The 16,392-nt window shown below is 41.3% G+C and overlaps 1 protein-coding gene across 1 annotated transcript in view; it reads left to right on the top strand.

Moving 5' to 3' along the window:
* Positions 1-16,392, top strand: part of alpha-Man-Ib (alpha-Mannosidase class I b) — a 132,016-nt gene that overhangs the window by 52,874 nt on the left and 62,750 nt on the right. The window lies entirely within an intron of this gene.

The following is a 16,392-nucleotide window of genomic DNA, read 5'->3' as shown; positions in this document are numbered from 1 at the left end:
CTGTACAGCAAACAGATTCTCACAAATTAACCTTCACACTCGTGGAAGCTGAACACCCTCTCCGACCCCTACCACACAAGCACACCCACACCGACACAGAATTTTTTAATACACTTCCTCTGTCACCTCTCTTCCTCCACCCTCCTGCTAAAATGGAATCGTCAAAGCAGCCTTCCCGAATTCTCATCTCGATACCCGCCCAACGGCCCAACTCGACACGCAATCAGTGCCTCTTGGACCGTGGAAGGAAGAAGTTGTCTGGCTCTCTTGCTCCAGTCCCGTGAATCCGTGGCCTACTTCCCTTTTCCTTAGCTTTCCTCTCGTACTACTTCCCTTCTCATAGCTTCACCTTCGTTCTACTCTCCATCTCTTAGCTTCACCTTCGTTCTGCTTCCTTTCTCTTAGCTTTACCCTTCGTTTTACTCCCCTTCTTTTTGCTTTCCTCACGTTCTACTCCCCTTTCCTTAGCTTTCCTCTCGTTCTGCTCCCCTTCTTTTAGCTTTCCTCTCGTTCTGCGCCACTTCGTATAGCCTTCCTCGCGTTCTCTTCCTCCTATCTTCTGTTTATCTTCCATTCTCTTGTTACGCGGCCTACTATCTTCATTCTTCTCCCACTCATTATCTCCCGTTTATTTTCCTCCTTTGTAACTCCCGTACCTCTTTGTTTTCGTTTTTCTTTTTTTCTGGTGTGTATGTGTGTGTGTGTGTGTGATTTGGTTTAGCGTGTCCTTTTCTCTGTTTATATGGGCTAGTTTCATGCATTTATACCCTCTCTAAGTCACTTTATTACCTCGCTCAATTTTCGTTTCAATTGGAAGAGGTTTATGACGTGTTTGTGACTACTCGCGAGTTGTTCTTCAGTAATTCATTATTTACAACCCAAATTTATCTTTGACGCGGCAATATTTTCTGCTTCAGGTAAGTTGCTATTCCATTTTTTTTCTGCTTTTGTTAGCACTTTTAGTACGATGATTTTTTTTTTTTTTTTAATTCTTGCTTGCTGCCTCACCTAATGCTGTTACTGAGACTAGGGAAGACGTTGGATGTTGTATTTATTTCTTTTTATTTTAAATGTTTATTTAATTTATGTATTTACCGGTACTTATTTTACACGACGGAACTGGGTGGCTCCCAGAGCTTTAGTGAACCTCTTCGTGAGGTAGAAACAAGGTTTTAATAAACCTCCTTGTCCTTGGGTGGGAATGAGTCTCTTGATTACTAGTCAGATCGACTCTGACTTCACTTTACCACCAACCAAGTTGAAACGAGGGTGAAGGTGTGGCCACACTTGTTCCAAACAGGTGATGAACAAAAGAGAACGAGGGTCAAGGGTCCGCCAAACGTTCAGACAGATACAGCAGCAGCTCTAACTCGGTGGCATATTTCTCTTCTGTATATCATTTTTTCCCTCAGGTGATTAGTTTTCAATTTTTTCCTAATTATTTTGTTCTAAACTAACATAACCTTACATTTCTTAACCTAATCTAAACATAGCTGGCTTAATAACCACTCTAACCTGATCCTAACAAAACAAAGTTAACCTAACCTAGACTTGAAAGTGCAAAAATGGTACACAGAAGGGAAATCATCCACTTGGTGTTTAGATTCATCTTGTCCATCACATATTTCGAGCAAGTGTGGCAGCACTCTGTAGGATCTTTTTCAGTTTCCTCGTTATCTTTAATTCTCCTTCACGCTTAACAGTAATTCGTTTCAGCTGAAGGGAGGGGTTAAGATATACCATCCATCCATTCATCATCTAAACCTGTGTTGCCCCATGAGAAACGTAGGAGCCCGGAGCTAGGGAAGTTGGTCCTGACATTTAAGATGAGCGTGACCAGCCTCACTCATCCCTGAGTGGCATTACGTGAGCAATAAACCCCAACCATCCCTTGGATATAAACCTACACAAGCTCAATCCGACTGGAACGCCTTAATTACCCACTAAACCACGGGGCTCCACAAACAGAATTATAATATGCTCAGGCGAGCTGTCGTAGTACACTTGTTCCCAACATATGATCGAGTAGGTTAAAGGAAACGCAAAGTTTGAGCCGCTGCACCAATACTCAGTCTCCTGTAAATCACCCTCAGTCAATTAAAATAGTCTGCTCAGTCAATTAAAATCGTCTGGTACTTGCCATAATAAACTGGATTTGACACGACCACGAGAGGGTTAATGGAGTCGGTATGAACATTCCCAGGCTTCTGTGGCACATCAGGCTGTGTAAATAGTCAGGTGTTAGCCGAAATAGTTTCCGCGGTCACGAGGGAATTAATGGAAACAGTATAAACACTGAGGCTTCTGTGACACCCTCTTCTGAACAGAATCGTTTGGTGCTAGCAGTACAGTAGAATTATTATTAACATTCAAGCTCCCATGACTCCCCCCCCAAAAAATATATATATATATATATATATATATATATATATATATATATATATATACTGTATATATATATATGTATATATCGGTTGGTTTTCAAAGAGAATAAAATCGAGTTAACGCGACCATTAGAGGCCTAGCCCAACAAAATAACCTTGGATGGAAGCTGAGCATGGTTTCCCTTAAAGTCACATGTTTTGGACAAGTGTGTGTGCGCGCGCCTTTAGACTTGGTGTTGCCGCCATATTGTTTAGCACCATTACTCCATGGATGTCATTTTTAGCTTATTCCTGCTGCCATAGGTCAATTTTATTCAGATTAGAAGACCACCCAAGTAGTGAAGGGATTAATAAAAGCTACATCTAACCCCTTCCCTTGGAGATTTTTCATCTGAAGGAAATCACTTGAAGATTGCAGTCGAAAAGGTCATCATATCGAAGATGGAAGAGTGCAGAGGGTACTGTGTCTACCCTGTTCACTCTAAGTTGACGTAAAATTGCCATAATTCCGTTTTGAAGGATATGCTGTGACAAGAAACTTGTTGTGGAGAGGATGTAGAGCTGTAGTATTGCCTTATTTACTGAGCAGCGGAAATAAGCTGGAAGAGGACGAAAATCTCCAGGTTCGAGTGAATGAACTATAGTCATCTTAGAGAGAGAGAGAGAGAGAGGGAGAGTTGGGGGTAGGGTGGGGTGGGGGATGTGACAGTGGCGGCCATACTCAACTAAGGGCCCATGTGCGAGGTAAAATTTAACCTCTTTTGGGCCCCCTCCCTATTTACGACGTCCATTATAGTGAATTGGTGTGTCAGTAGGGATATTTGCCAACTGGTCTCCATAGCCACATAAATCCTTCAGCATATTAGTCAGATAAGCCTACATATACTGGTACATGAGATATAAATTACCCATCAACAAAACATAAGACTATTTGAAATGACAGTGTAAATTATCTTAATCTGTCTTTTCATGTGGTCTACGTTTCAGTACAAATAGAAGAGGAAAAAAATGGAAAGTATGCTACATCTTCAATTAAAACTTCTTCCTTGAGACGAGCAGACTCGGCATTTTTTTTTTTTTTTTTAATGTCTATAGATCTTGCTTGTCATCCTGTATTGAAAGAGCAGTTGACTTCGACATTATATCCTGTATGATGGTGTTCCCAAGGAATACTTTAATCACAGTGCGTTTGGAAAAATGATCGTTTTGCTGTGCAACGGAAACATGAAAGTTAAAATGGAAACGACTTTAGATTTTGGTGTTTAGCTACAAACCTAGTTGCTAGGTCAAATATTGGATTTTTTTTTTTTTTTCATGAGTTAGAGATTGATAATAACTAACTGGGAAATTCTTCGAAAAGATAAATTTAATACATGTTAGACAAAGGATACTGATTGATGAACGCCAAAACTTACTTGTTTGTTCCACACCACTGAATCAGCACGTAAACTATGGTACAGTATATCAAAATGACATAAAACACATTCATCTGAAATATCTTCTGGATCTCGGCAGAGTATTTAGTCAGTTGCCTGTTAATCAGATTATGTAGAAACTTTGCTACCCCTGTTGCTTTGAAACTCCTCGCTTATACCAGAATCGAACTATAGAGACGGCCTCCTCAGTTCCTCAATGGAGTTCCGTAATTATATCTTCTTGCAGATTGCTTGTTTGGATTAATTGAGAGACTGGATTAAGTGTGAGGCCAAAGTGAGCAAACTGTAGCCTTTTTCCCAAGAGTGGATGGGCTCTCTCTCTCTCTCTCTCTCTCTCTCTCTCTCTCTCTCTCTCTTTTTTCCGGGTTTACTGCGAAGAGACAAGAAGTTGGACAGAGACGGGCAAGAGAGGTTATGGGTAGTGTTAACGTGTGAGTGTGTGGTGCAAGTTAGTTATATTTTGGTTAAAATGGTTGACTTATTTCTGTGGCACCATCCTGCGCACCCTATATGGCTGCCGCAGAGAGAGAGAGAGAGAATTTTTAAGGAAGTTTGGTAAATCTACTGTTTCTAAATAGTTGATGAGGTAAGGGTGAGAGAAACAGCGAGGCAGACAGTTATGTACGCGTACTTGGGGCTCGGAAGGCAGAGAGAGAGAGAGAGAGAGAGAGAGAGAGAGAATGTGTGTGTGTGTGTGTGTGTGTGTGTGTGTGTGGATGGGTGGGTGGGTGTCAGGGCTATGTGCGTGTGCGTGAGTATGGTTACGTTGGAACTAGGTGACGAGGCCAAGAGAGCAACTTCCTCCCCAGTTGTTAAACCCACCAAACCCACTAACATAACCACTACCATTATTACCACGAGCACTACCATAATTACCGCCACTGCTGCCAGCACGACCAACTGCCACTACAATAACTACCACATCTACCGAAACTCCTACCACTACCATTATCATTACCACCACTGCCATAACTACTACTGTACCATGATTACAAGACCCATAGCCCACCAGTACCTTCAGTATTTAACAACGGTATCTGCTTCAGTAACTACTAACCCTTTACAATAACCCTTTACAAAATCCGGACACCACTTTTATCTCGGCTACATCTGCATCACAAGCCACCACCACTCAGTTGCTACCACTACTATCAGAACTACCACAGCTACAAATATATCCGCTACCACCACTGCGTATAAATATAGATTTAAAATTCCTCATTGGATTGAAAGAGTGGTGAGTTAGACCGATGAGAAATAGGTTTAGAAGTGGTAAAATGAGATAAAGCTCTCATTAACCACTCCCCTGCCCGAGATCCTGCTTAAGTTGAGTAAAATCGTCTGATGGCAGCCTGAATACGCTAAATGTCATCGTAGTGAAGAAGTGATGCAGGAACGTTGGTTGGTGGAACACTTCGGCCTTGACCTTCTAACACTCAGTTGAGTAGAGTCAGAGGAGTACAAAGGGAAGCAAACGTCGACGAGCTAATGGTCCACTTGAAGCCGTTTGTCAGAGGAGACTGTAACTGTGATATCCACATATGAGTTAAAGAGAAGGATGGTAAAGCATCCTCAGTTTGAACGTAACAAAAATATGATACAAAATAAAAAAGATTCCCTCCGTCTGAAGGCAGCAGAAATATGATAAAAGATTTTGTCGCACTTAAGATGTTAATGGAGGTAATACCTACACAAAGAAAGGAGAACTTTCTTAACCTGAAATATATCATCCGGTGGTAAGAGGACTGAAATATATATAATGCTGAAAGGGTTGAATGATGGCAATGATTTTCACAGACATGGTTGAACTTAAATGTATAATATTTTTGCTGACCAAGATGATTTTATGCATCTAAGAGAATCCATGCCAAGCTGAAGAGGTAAACGACATGTGTAGCCCTTGCACTATAGTGACTGAAGTTTGGAATTATGATATTGTTAATTCCAAAAGATTTTATTCAGCTAATCCCTGCACACCTAAAAAATTGAAAGCTACCTCAAACCGTTTTGCTTTGACGGGGTATAAGTTAATTATTATATTCTTGCAAAAGCCAGACTGTTTCGTCCATCTAAGAGATGGTTAAACCTACGGCAGTCAGTCATTGGCCCTTGTACTTTGTCAACCGTATTATACATAGCATATTATCCTCATAATTTTATATGCTTATAACTGATTCTCACTCTCATCTTAAATGTTGGGACCAGCTGCCTAGCCCCGGGCTCCTACGCTTCTCATGGGGGAATGTAGGGTTGGATGATGGATTGATGGATGGATATATCTGATTCCCGCTGCCAGTCTAGTATGTAGTCACATTCTAGAGTCGGTTCACCTCTCATTCTTCATTTCTACGCCTGGTTCATAGATGCTTGAATGAGACATAATGGAGAAAGGTGCATATTATCCGTCACAAATGGTGATATGGATCTTTGTCCAATACGTCACATACAAGCTTCTGTGAATCCAGCGGTAAGAAAGAGGCAGGGGAGGCGAACAGGCTTTAATACTTGTGTGCGTAACCATGAGCTAGAGTTCATCAAACCTTCCTCTGCCAGCACTGTGTTCTGCCCTCCATATTCCTCATTCTTCCCTGAACGTGCGAGAATAGCCTTCCTTCTTACACTTTTTTGTGTTTCATATTGCTGTCACATAAAAAAGATTCATATAACCCATTACCACAGCTGCAAGGGATACGTCGTTGATCTTTTGCTCATAGCTGGGAACTCGCAGACACAAGTACTGATCCACATCCTTACGATAATTAACAAGACAGTGAGCTATGACTTTCGAAAAATTGACGATATCTGCTGAACCCAACAAACCGTTCAGAATATTGCGTAAGTGTTTCATAATTCTTCGACTAAAGCGAGCGATATTACTGACCATGACTTTGTACACATCATCATCGTCATCGTCAATCATCGTAGCCCCAATTTACACAAAAAGTGATGTCTGTTAAAAATTAATGTGTGCAGTCAAAAGGAAAGTGTTTAGACTCCTTGCTTCCTGACTGACACACACACACACACACACACACACGCACGCACGCACGCACGCGCGCGCGCGCGCGTGAAACAACAAGAACAGACAAACAGACTGACACAGACATAGACAAACAAGAGTGTGATTTATTCCCTTATCCATTTACGCCCATTCATTGTCATTTATCGAGCCACTAGGTCAGAACTTCACATAGCCACCAACGCACTCATACTCACTTAGACCCAGCCAGAATGCGTTGTTAGAGGATGGTGGGGTCCTTGTAATGCACACACACACACACACACACACACACACACACACACACACAAAATCCTCTCTCTCTCTCTCTCTCTCTCTCTCTCTCTCTCTCTCACACACACACACACACACACACACACACGTGCAAAGTTCATTCTCTTTCTCTCTCTCTCTCTCTCTCTCACACACACACACACACACACACACACACACACACACATCAAGGCCTCTCAAGGTGTTGACAAATACGATCTTGTTAAGAGCATAATGAGAGAGAGACTGGGGGGTAAGGTTGATAATGAGTGATGGTGAGGGAGGAAGAGGGAAGACTTAGGGGTGATGATGATGATGATGATGATGATGGTGTGGTAGAGAGAGAGAGAGAGAGAGAGGGAGTAAATGCAAGGGGTAGGATGTGAGCGAAGGAACAAAAGTGATGAAAGAAGCAGGGAGGGAAGGAGAACTGGAGAAAATGAGAGAGGGAAAGAGAGAGAGAGAGAGAGAGATGCTTAGTTGCGCCATAAGTGCACCGGTGATGATGTGTAGGGGAGTCGAGTGATGCAAGAGAGAGAGAGAGAGAGAGAGAGAGAGAGAGAGAGAGAGAGAGAGAGTAAATACAAGGGGTAAGGTGTGAGTAAGGGAACAAAAGTGATGAAAGAAACAGGGAGGGAAGGAGAACTGGAGAAAATGAGAGAGAGAGAGAGAGAGAGAGAGAGAGAGAGAGAGAGAGGCTTAGTTGCGCCGTAAATGACACCAGTGATGATGTGTAGGGGTGTCGAGTGATGCAAAAGAGAGAGAGAGAGACGTAACTAACATCAACCTATGGGTTATTGGAAGCCTAAATACCAACGCCAATGTGAATTATGCAAGGGATGAAAAAATTATATATACTATAGATCTTGAGTTTCAGTGGGGTGGTGGTGGTGATTGTGGTGGAGAAGGTGGTGGTGGTGGTGGTGATGATGATGGTGATGATGATGACGCCTCTGGATAGTGATGATAGAGCGGTAATTATGATGATGATCGAGAGTCGAGATTATGTGAAGTACAGTAAAATAAGCAGTGACATGATTCTTATGTAGCCCCTTTGATGAGACATGGGAATAATTTGTTTTATTTGGCCTACAGTTAGATGCATTTATTTATCAGAGAATCCAGCTTTAATGTACCATTATGTAACAGTTGCATTAACAAGATGTAACTTTTATATAACTTTAACTACAATTATGTAACTACAAACGATATGTAACAATTATGTAACGACAAACGATTGCATTATGTTACACTTGCTACAATTATATAACTACAAACAATATGTACCAATTTATGTAACAGTTGCATTAACAAGATGTAACTTTTATGTAACTTTAACTACAATTATGTAACTACAAACGATATGTAACAATTATGTAACGACAAACGATTGCATTATGTTACACTTTGCCAATTAACAGTTGCATTAACTTTTATGTAACTTTAACTACAATTATAAGGCCAAGACACTTATGTAACAGTTGCATTAACAAAATGTAACTACAGTTATAAGGCCAACACAATTATGCATTAACACAATATTTTGTAACAATTCATAAAATGTTACAATTATGTAGTACCACAATGTTAGTACAATATTATAAGTCATACAATTATAGCACAATTCTGTATTACCAGTATCACCATACAAGTTAGGTGAAATATTAGACATTACTAAAGTGATAACTCTATGTAATGTATAACCTAGCAGTATTACCATTGCACAATTATATGCGTACGTCTGTTGTACATGCACGTCTTACAAAGTGTTATACAACAGCCATTGCATTTATTCAAATATGTATACAACTTTTTTAAAATTTAATATTACTGAATAATCACTATTTACTATATTATATGTATACAATATTCATACAATTATGTTACTTTTACAATATTATGTATTTCACTTAATTAGCTTATAAGTTCATTATAATGTGTATATAATATATATTAATATGTTAGGACTATTAACTGTTGATGGTACGCCATTTTCGCGCGGCCGAGCAGATGTCAGGACTACATATTATAATTACAAATCATAATAGATAGATAGATAAATAGATAGATAGTGAGACAGATAGAAGCAGGGAGTCAGATGATAAGAAGGTATTGTGTCTGCGAGAATCGAGCAATGCTAAACATGCTTACACACTCTTAACGCAAGGAATGCTTGATAGGCACACGACAGCGCCTAGTGACCATACACACACACTCACACACAGGCTGCTAGAACTTTCCATCCACGAGGAACACACGTGACACACTCCTGCTACACCAGAATTTAGGAAAGAGAGCTCAGATGGAGGTTAGCCATAGAACAGAGAGGTCAGAAGGAGACAGGCCTTAGAAGAGACAGGTCACAGGGAGAAGGGCTTGGCAACTCGAGAGAGAGAGAGACAGAGAGAGCGAGACAGAGAGATAGCTAGCGGGACGGGACTCTATACTTACGCTTTGTGTGAGAGACTTGTTAATATTTCCAAGACAAATAAAAATAGTCCCATACCATTCTTTACCTCTCCTGTCACTACATGACAAATGGGAAGCTACTCCAAGATATAAAAACCGCTCATCCACAAGTCTAAAATATATATATATAACTCAACCACAAAGGAACCACACAGTCTTTAATGACACAAAGTCATTTATGACATTAATACACATGTACATATATATATGTGGTAGGTGGGGGCGCTCACCATCCACTCACTCAATGTAGTGCTGCTCTCGGGTGTCTGCCCTGTCCTCTCCTCCATCCTTCTTTTCTTCCATCTTCTTCTATCTTTCTTTCCTTCATTCTTTCCTCGTCCTTCTGCCTACGGGTGACTTTACACTCCCTCTTCTGTCTTTCATTCCTTCATTCTTTCCTCTTCCTTCTGCCTGTGGGTGATTCTACACTGAGTGACAAGCCAAATGGTTTCCTGTACACCAGGAAACCATTTACTACGCAGGGTGGTAACCATATAACCAAATTTGGCGCCTGGTGGATTAGTAGGTAATTATTGTGCTCCAATCGGATTGAGCCGGTGAAGGTTTATATCCAAGGGGTGGTTGGGGTTTATTGCTTACGTAATGCCACGCAGGGATGAGTGAGGTTGGTCACTCTCGTCTTAACCCGTCACGTCCCAAGGTTTTCCTTACCTCCGACATCCCCCAATCCCGAGGTATTTTTGGAAAAATTTTTTTGGCTAAAACCTCCACTTTTGGTCAGAAACATCGAAAATTCATAGAGAAATCGCTCACCTAAGGTTTAAAATACTTGATCCAGGTAGGAGTTCCTCCTTACCTGACTGGGTTTTCTAACATGCTGGCACCAAAGAAAACGAGTTCTATGGGAGGGTAACTATTTCACACAACTCATAAACGGTATTTATTTATTTACTTGGTACGAATTTATATGTAGTATGAGAGTATATTGGTTTTCAAGCAGTAATATAGGCATTATAAGCATTGTTTCACTCACTAACTAACCACCATACCTGACCTTTTTTTTTGCCACATTACCTGATCATTATTTCTGACTGTTTCTTCTTCTAATGCTATGTAAACTTTGTCCTCCACATTGTCATCGATTGGGGAATCACTCTGGCCCTGAATATCTTTACTGGCCAGGTCACTGGTAACAGGTGAATTGCCGAGACAATGGCGTGAGGGGGGGAGGGGGGAGGTTATGCGGTGTAAGGCATTGTCCCTGCTTGGCATCTTGTAGAGGAATAGAGGAAGGTGTCCTGTGTATACGTATGAAAAATCACGCGTGAAAATTGAAAATTGTGCAAATTAGGGACCTTGCAATTGCACGACGTACCAGTACGTCGCCAGGACTGGCAAATGCAAAATGTTGCAATGTACCCATACGTCGACGGGACGGGGCGGGTTAAATGTCAGGACCAACTGCCTAGCCCCGGGCTCCTGCGCTCCTCACGGGGCAATGTAGGATTGGATGATGGACATATACTGTATATATATATATACATATATATATATATATATATATATATATATATATATATATATATATATATGTGTGTGTGTGTGTGTGTGTATGTATGTATGTACACACACACACACACACACACACACACACACACACCACTATATATCCCGGAAGATGTGAAAACACGAAAGCACTCGGGATTTTTCATGTTTCCTTTTTCCTGTGGATATCAGCATATCTATGATCACTTGTTATAAAGTGATTTAATTGCTCATCTTCCACTGGCTCAATGTAGTGCTGCTTCAAGTGACTGCCCTTTCCTCTCTCCTTTCCTTCTTTCCTTCCATCCATTTGTCCTTTATGCCTGCGGGTAACAGTACACTCCCTCTTCTGTCATTGTTTGCTTCATTCAAGACTCACCACCCTTTTTTGTTGTATTAGCACTCTGTACCTTTTACAACAATAAATATTTCAATTCAGTTTCTCTTCCTTCTGCCTACGGGTAACCCTACACTCCCTCTTCTGTCTTTGTTTCCTTTATTCTTTCCTCTTCCGTCTGCCTGTGATTGACTCTACAGTACACTGAGTGACAAGCCAAATGGTTTCCTGTACACCAGGAAACCATTTACTTTGCTGGGTTGTAAACATATACTGTAACTAAATTATGGCAGTTGATGGTTTAGTGGGTAATTAAGGTGCTTCATTCGGATTAAGCCTGTGCAGGTTTATATCTAAGGGTTGGATGGGGTTTATTGCTTACATAATGCCACTCAGGTATGAGTGAGGGTGGCCTCTCTCATCTTAAATGTCAGGACCAATTTGCCTAGCCCCGGGCTCCTACGCTCCTCGTGGGGCAACACAGGATTATATTATATGTATATACATTCATCATATAATCCAGTGTTGCCCTATGAGGAATGTAGGAGCCCGGGGCTAGACAAGTTGGTCCTGACATTTAAGGTGAGAGTGACCAGCCTCACTCATCCCTGAGTGGCATTATGTGCTCAGTAAACCCTAACCATCCCTTCGATATAAACCTGTACAGGCTGAATCCAATTGGTTTGTCTTAATTGTCCACTAAACCACCAGGCGCCATAATTTGGTTATATGGTTACCACCCAGTGTAGTAAATGGTTTCTTGGTGTACAGGAAACCATTTGGCTTGTCTCTCAGTATAGAATCACCCACTGACAGATGGAAGAGGAAAGAATAAATGAAAGACAGAAGAGGAAGGAATGAAAGAAGAAAGGAAAGGGTAGGCACCCGAGAGCAGCACTACATCGAATAAGCGGATGGTGAGCACACCCACCTACCACCTAATATATATATCTATATATCTATATCTATCTATCTATATATATCTATCTATATATATATATATATATGTATATATATAATATATATATATATATATATATATATATATATATATATATGTATATATATATATATATATATATATATATATATATATATATATATATATATGTATATATAATATATATATACATATATATATATATATATATATATATATATATATATATATATATGTATATATATATATATATATATATATATATATATATATATATATATATATATATGTATATATATAATATATATATATATATATATATATATATATATATATATATATATATATATATATATATATATATATATATATATATATATATATATATATATATATATATATATATATATATATATATATATATATATATATATATATATATATATATATATATATATATATATATATATATATATATATATATATATATATATATATAGTATATCGTTAACATTGTGGGTAAGAATTGAGATTTTTTTGTTTTATTCCATCCAGGGTCAATATATTGACTCTTATTCCATCCAAGAATAGACGATCTTATTTGCTGAAGACAGTCTGCCGCATGACTGCATCCAAAGGGTTAACCTGTTCACTGTGATTACCTGTACTTCCTTTCAGTTGTTCATGTTATGTAAGGGTGAACACTAATACTGAAATGTTAATGTGGTGGTAGAGAAATTAAACAGAGGAGGCTAACCTGTTCAGTCTGGTGGTAAGGAGGTTAAAGAGATTAATGAAGGGTAAGTACATAACCATTCCTGTTCGAAAAGCTCTCCTTAGCTGAATAAAATCGTCAGAAAGTCACTGAATTAAAGACGTTAGCAGGAGGGAGAGGGGAAGGGACGTGAAGAACAGGAACAGAAAAGGAGGTGGAAAAAGTGAGTTGAGAACAAGAGGGGTGGAAAGAATGGGAGGAAGTCTAGAGGAGATGAAGAAAGAGACGAGGAAAGGGAGACGTTGAGGGTAGGAAGAGCAGAGAACAAAAGAGTTACTGATACATTTATCAGAGGAGTTTTGAGAAGAAATGTGACGGAAGAGAAGAATAAGGCGAGGACTAGATGGGAGGTGAGGACGTGAAGGGAAGTGTGGACGTGATGGGAGGAAAAGTGAAGTGATGACGCCTCTTGTGACGATTGACCTAACCCTGACATGAGTAGTGGCACACAGTAGCTTACTGCAGTGCTGCCATATGTCCATCATTAGGTTGTTGTCCTACTCATGTCCTTGAGTATAATCACTGTCTGTACTGAGTCTCACTGGCGGAGTAGGGTGGGGATTAGGAGTACCATCCCTGCTTCCCTTCAGTGGTAATAAAGTCTCTTGGTCAGGCCCATTACTAAACCCATCCGTGAATTGTTTGGTGGGCCGTCGCTTCTCAGGGACAAATGGTGTTCCTTGGCCCTGCGTATGCCCTTCAAGGCCTGTAAAATATGACTTGAATGTATATAATAGAGCTACCTCCCCCCCCCCCCCATGTCAGACAAGAGCAAACAGGTTGCTTCAGCACATACAAAGTCCTAGCCATGAACATAACAACACCTCGGTGTCTATATCAGCATAAATTCATCACAGATTATTACCAACCATTGCACTGATCATCTCAGCCCCAGTCTTATATCCTTTCTGTTAAATAATTACTGTGCTGCTGTGAGACATGCTGCCAGTGTTGAAGGATCCTGGGGTGCAGGCATCCTCTCCAGCCTTGCATGATTACACGAGTGACCTCTGGTGCATTCTGTCTTATGCCCATCTTAGTCTGCTATCCATGTCAGTGCTGTGCCTCTCCACTGACTTCTGCACACACTTAGCTACATGGATACTTATCAGTGACTTACTAATTTCGTGTCCAGTACGTCGCACTGCTTCTCTCAGTTAATCCTTCTGCACATTCTTTCACTGGTGCATCTTCCAGCAGCCTCTGCTGCTAACTCTCACCTGACCCTCTAAACCCATGCCAGAAAATCCTAGCTGGGATTTCTACCTACCCTTGTATTGGTTCTTTGTCTGCTGAGGGCATTCCCATGCTCCCCAGGGCAACTCTGCTCATCTTACAAGACCCGGCCATGGTTGGTGTTATGCGTATGTTTTCAGTATCATTTGGGATATTGCGGGAGGACACAGAATGCTGTCAACAAGAAGACACAAGCAGCTCCACCCATACTGTATACGCTGTTCATTGACGAACTGTACAGTGATGGTCTGAACGTGGTTGGAATCTACTCGTAATATCCGCCTTTGATAAATATGTCATGGTAACTGAATAAAAAGTATTGCCTGGTTCATCACGTCATGCCATCCATTCCTCCTTAACATATATAAGTGTGGGAAGGAAGACAAGGAGTAAAGGAAAATTGAAATTTGAGGTGTAAATAAGGAAGCAAAGGGAAGACACATGAAGGAAGAGAAGAGAGAAAAAGAAGAGGGCTAGGGAGAGGAAATGAAAGAGACAAGAGGATGATAAGACTGTATCTGTTGAAGGCTATAGTCAAACACCCTTTTCCCTCCTCTTCCCTCCCCTAGCACCCATACCATTATCATCTCTTCTCTCCCTCATCTTTTCTCTTTTCTCTCCTTTCTCCCCTCTTTTCTCTCCTATTCTCTCTTCTTTCTCCTTTTCCTTTTTCTTTCTCCTTTTTCCTTTCTCCTTCCCCCCTTCTCTCTTTCTCTCTCTCTCTCTCTCTCTCTCTCTCTTACCCTCCCCACTTCTGCTTCTTTGTTTTTCTTTTGTTACTCATTTCTTACTACTCATATACTACACTTCCTTTATATCATACCTCCCTGCCATCAATCTTTCTTTGTTTCACCTTCAGTCCCAATGCCGGGGTTAATAATATGGAAGAAATAAAGGAGAGGTGAGCAATAAATGAAAGTTAGAAATAAAAGGAAAGAGAGAGAGAGGGTGTAGGAATGATGAAGAGCAGAGTGAGGAAGGGTGGAGGAGTGATGAAAGTGGAGGGAGGGAGGGAGCAGGGGGAGGGTTTGATTGATGAAGAGGAGAAAGAGGGAGGGTGGAGGAATAATGAAGAAAGGAGGAAGGAAGGGTGGAGTGATGAAGAGTGGAGGGAGGGAGGGAGGGTGGAGGAATGATGAAGAGTGGAGGGAGGGAGGGAGGGTGGAGGAATGATGAAGAGTGGAGGGAGGGTGGACGAATAATGAAAAGTGGAGGGAGAGAAGGAAAGAGGGTTGAATGATGAATAGTGGAGGGAGGGAGGGTGGAGGGGTAATGAATAGTGAAGGGAGGTAGGGTGGAGGGGCAATGAAGAGTGAAGGGAGGGAGGGTGGAGGAGTGATGAAGAATGGAGAGAGGGAGGGAAGGTGGAGGAGTGATTAAAAGCAAAGGGAGGGAGGAAGGGAGGATGGAGAGTGGAGTGATGAAGAGCAGATGGAGGGAGGGTGGAAGAATGATGAAAAATGGAGGGAGGGAAGGTAGAGGAGTGATGAAAAGTGGAGGGTGGGAGGGTGGAGGAGTAATGAAGAGTGGAGGGAGGAAGGGTGGAAGTGATGAACAGTGGAGGGAGGAAGGGTGGAAGAGTGATGAAGAGTGGAGGGAGGAAGGGTGGAGGAGTAGTGAAGAGTGGAGGGAGGAAGGGTGGAGGAGTAATGACGAGTGGAGGGAGGAAGGGTGGAGGAGTGATGAATAGTGGAGGGAGGAAGGGTGGAAGAGTGATGAATAGTGGAGAGAGGAAGGGTGGAGGAGTGATGAATAGTGGAGGGAGGAAGGGTGGAGGAATGATGAATAGTGGAGGGAGGGAGGAAGGGAGGCTGGAGGAATGATGAAGAGTGGAAGGAGGGAGGGAGGGTGGAGGAGTGATGAAGAGTGCAGGGAGGGAGGGAGGGAGGAAGGGAGGGTGGGTGAAGGAATAATGAAGAATGGGGGGAGGATGGGAAAGAGGAGGGAGGGAGGATGGGTGGAAGAAAGGGAGGGAGAGTGAAGAGGTAAGAGATAGTGGAGGAGTGAAAGAGAGAGTGGAGGAGTGAGAGTGGTGAAG

The sequence above is a fragment of the Coenobita brevimanus genome, chromosome 103 (assembly GCF_032717465.1).
Source record: "Coenobita brevimanus isolate Jiangsu-jjx chromosome 103, ASM3271746v2, whole genome shotgun sequence".
Lineage (NCBI taxonomy): Eukaryota > Metazoa > Arthropoda > Malacostraca > Decapoda > Coenobitidae > Coenobita > Coenobita brevimanus.
This window is presented reverse-complemented; position numbering and strand designations above follow the sequence as displayed.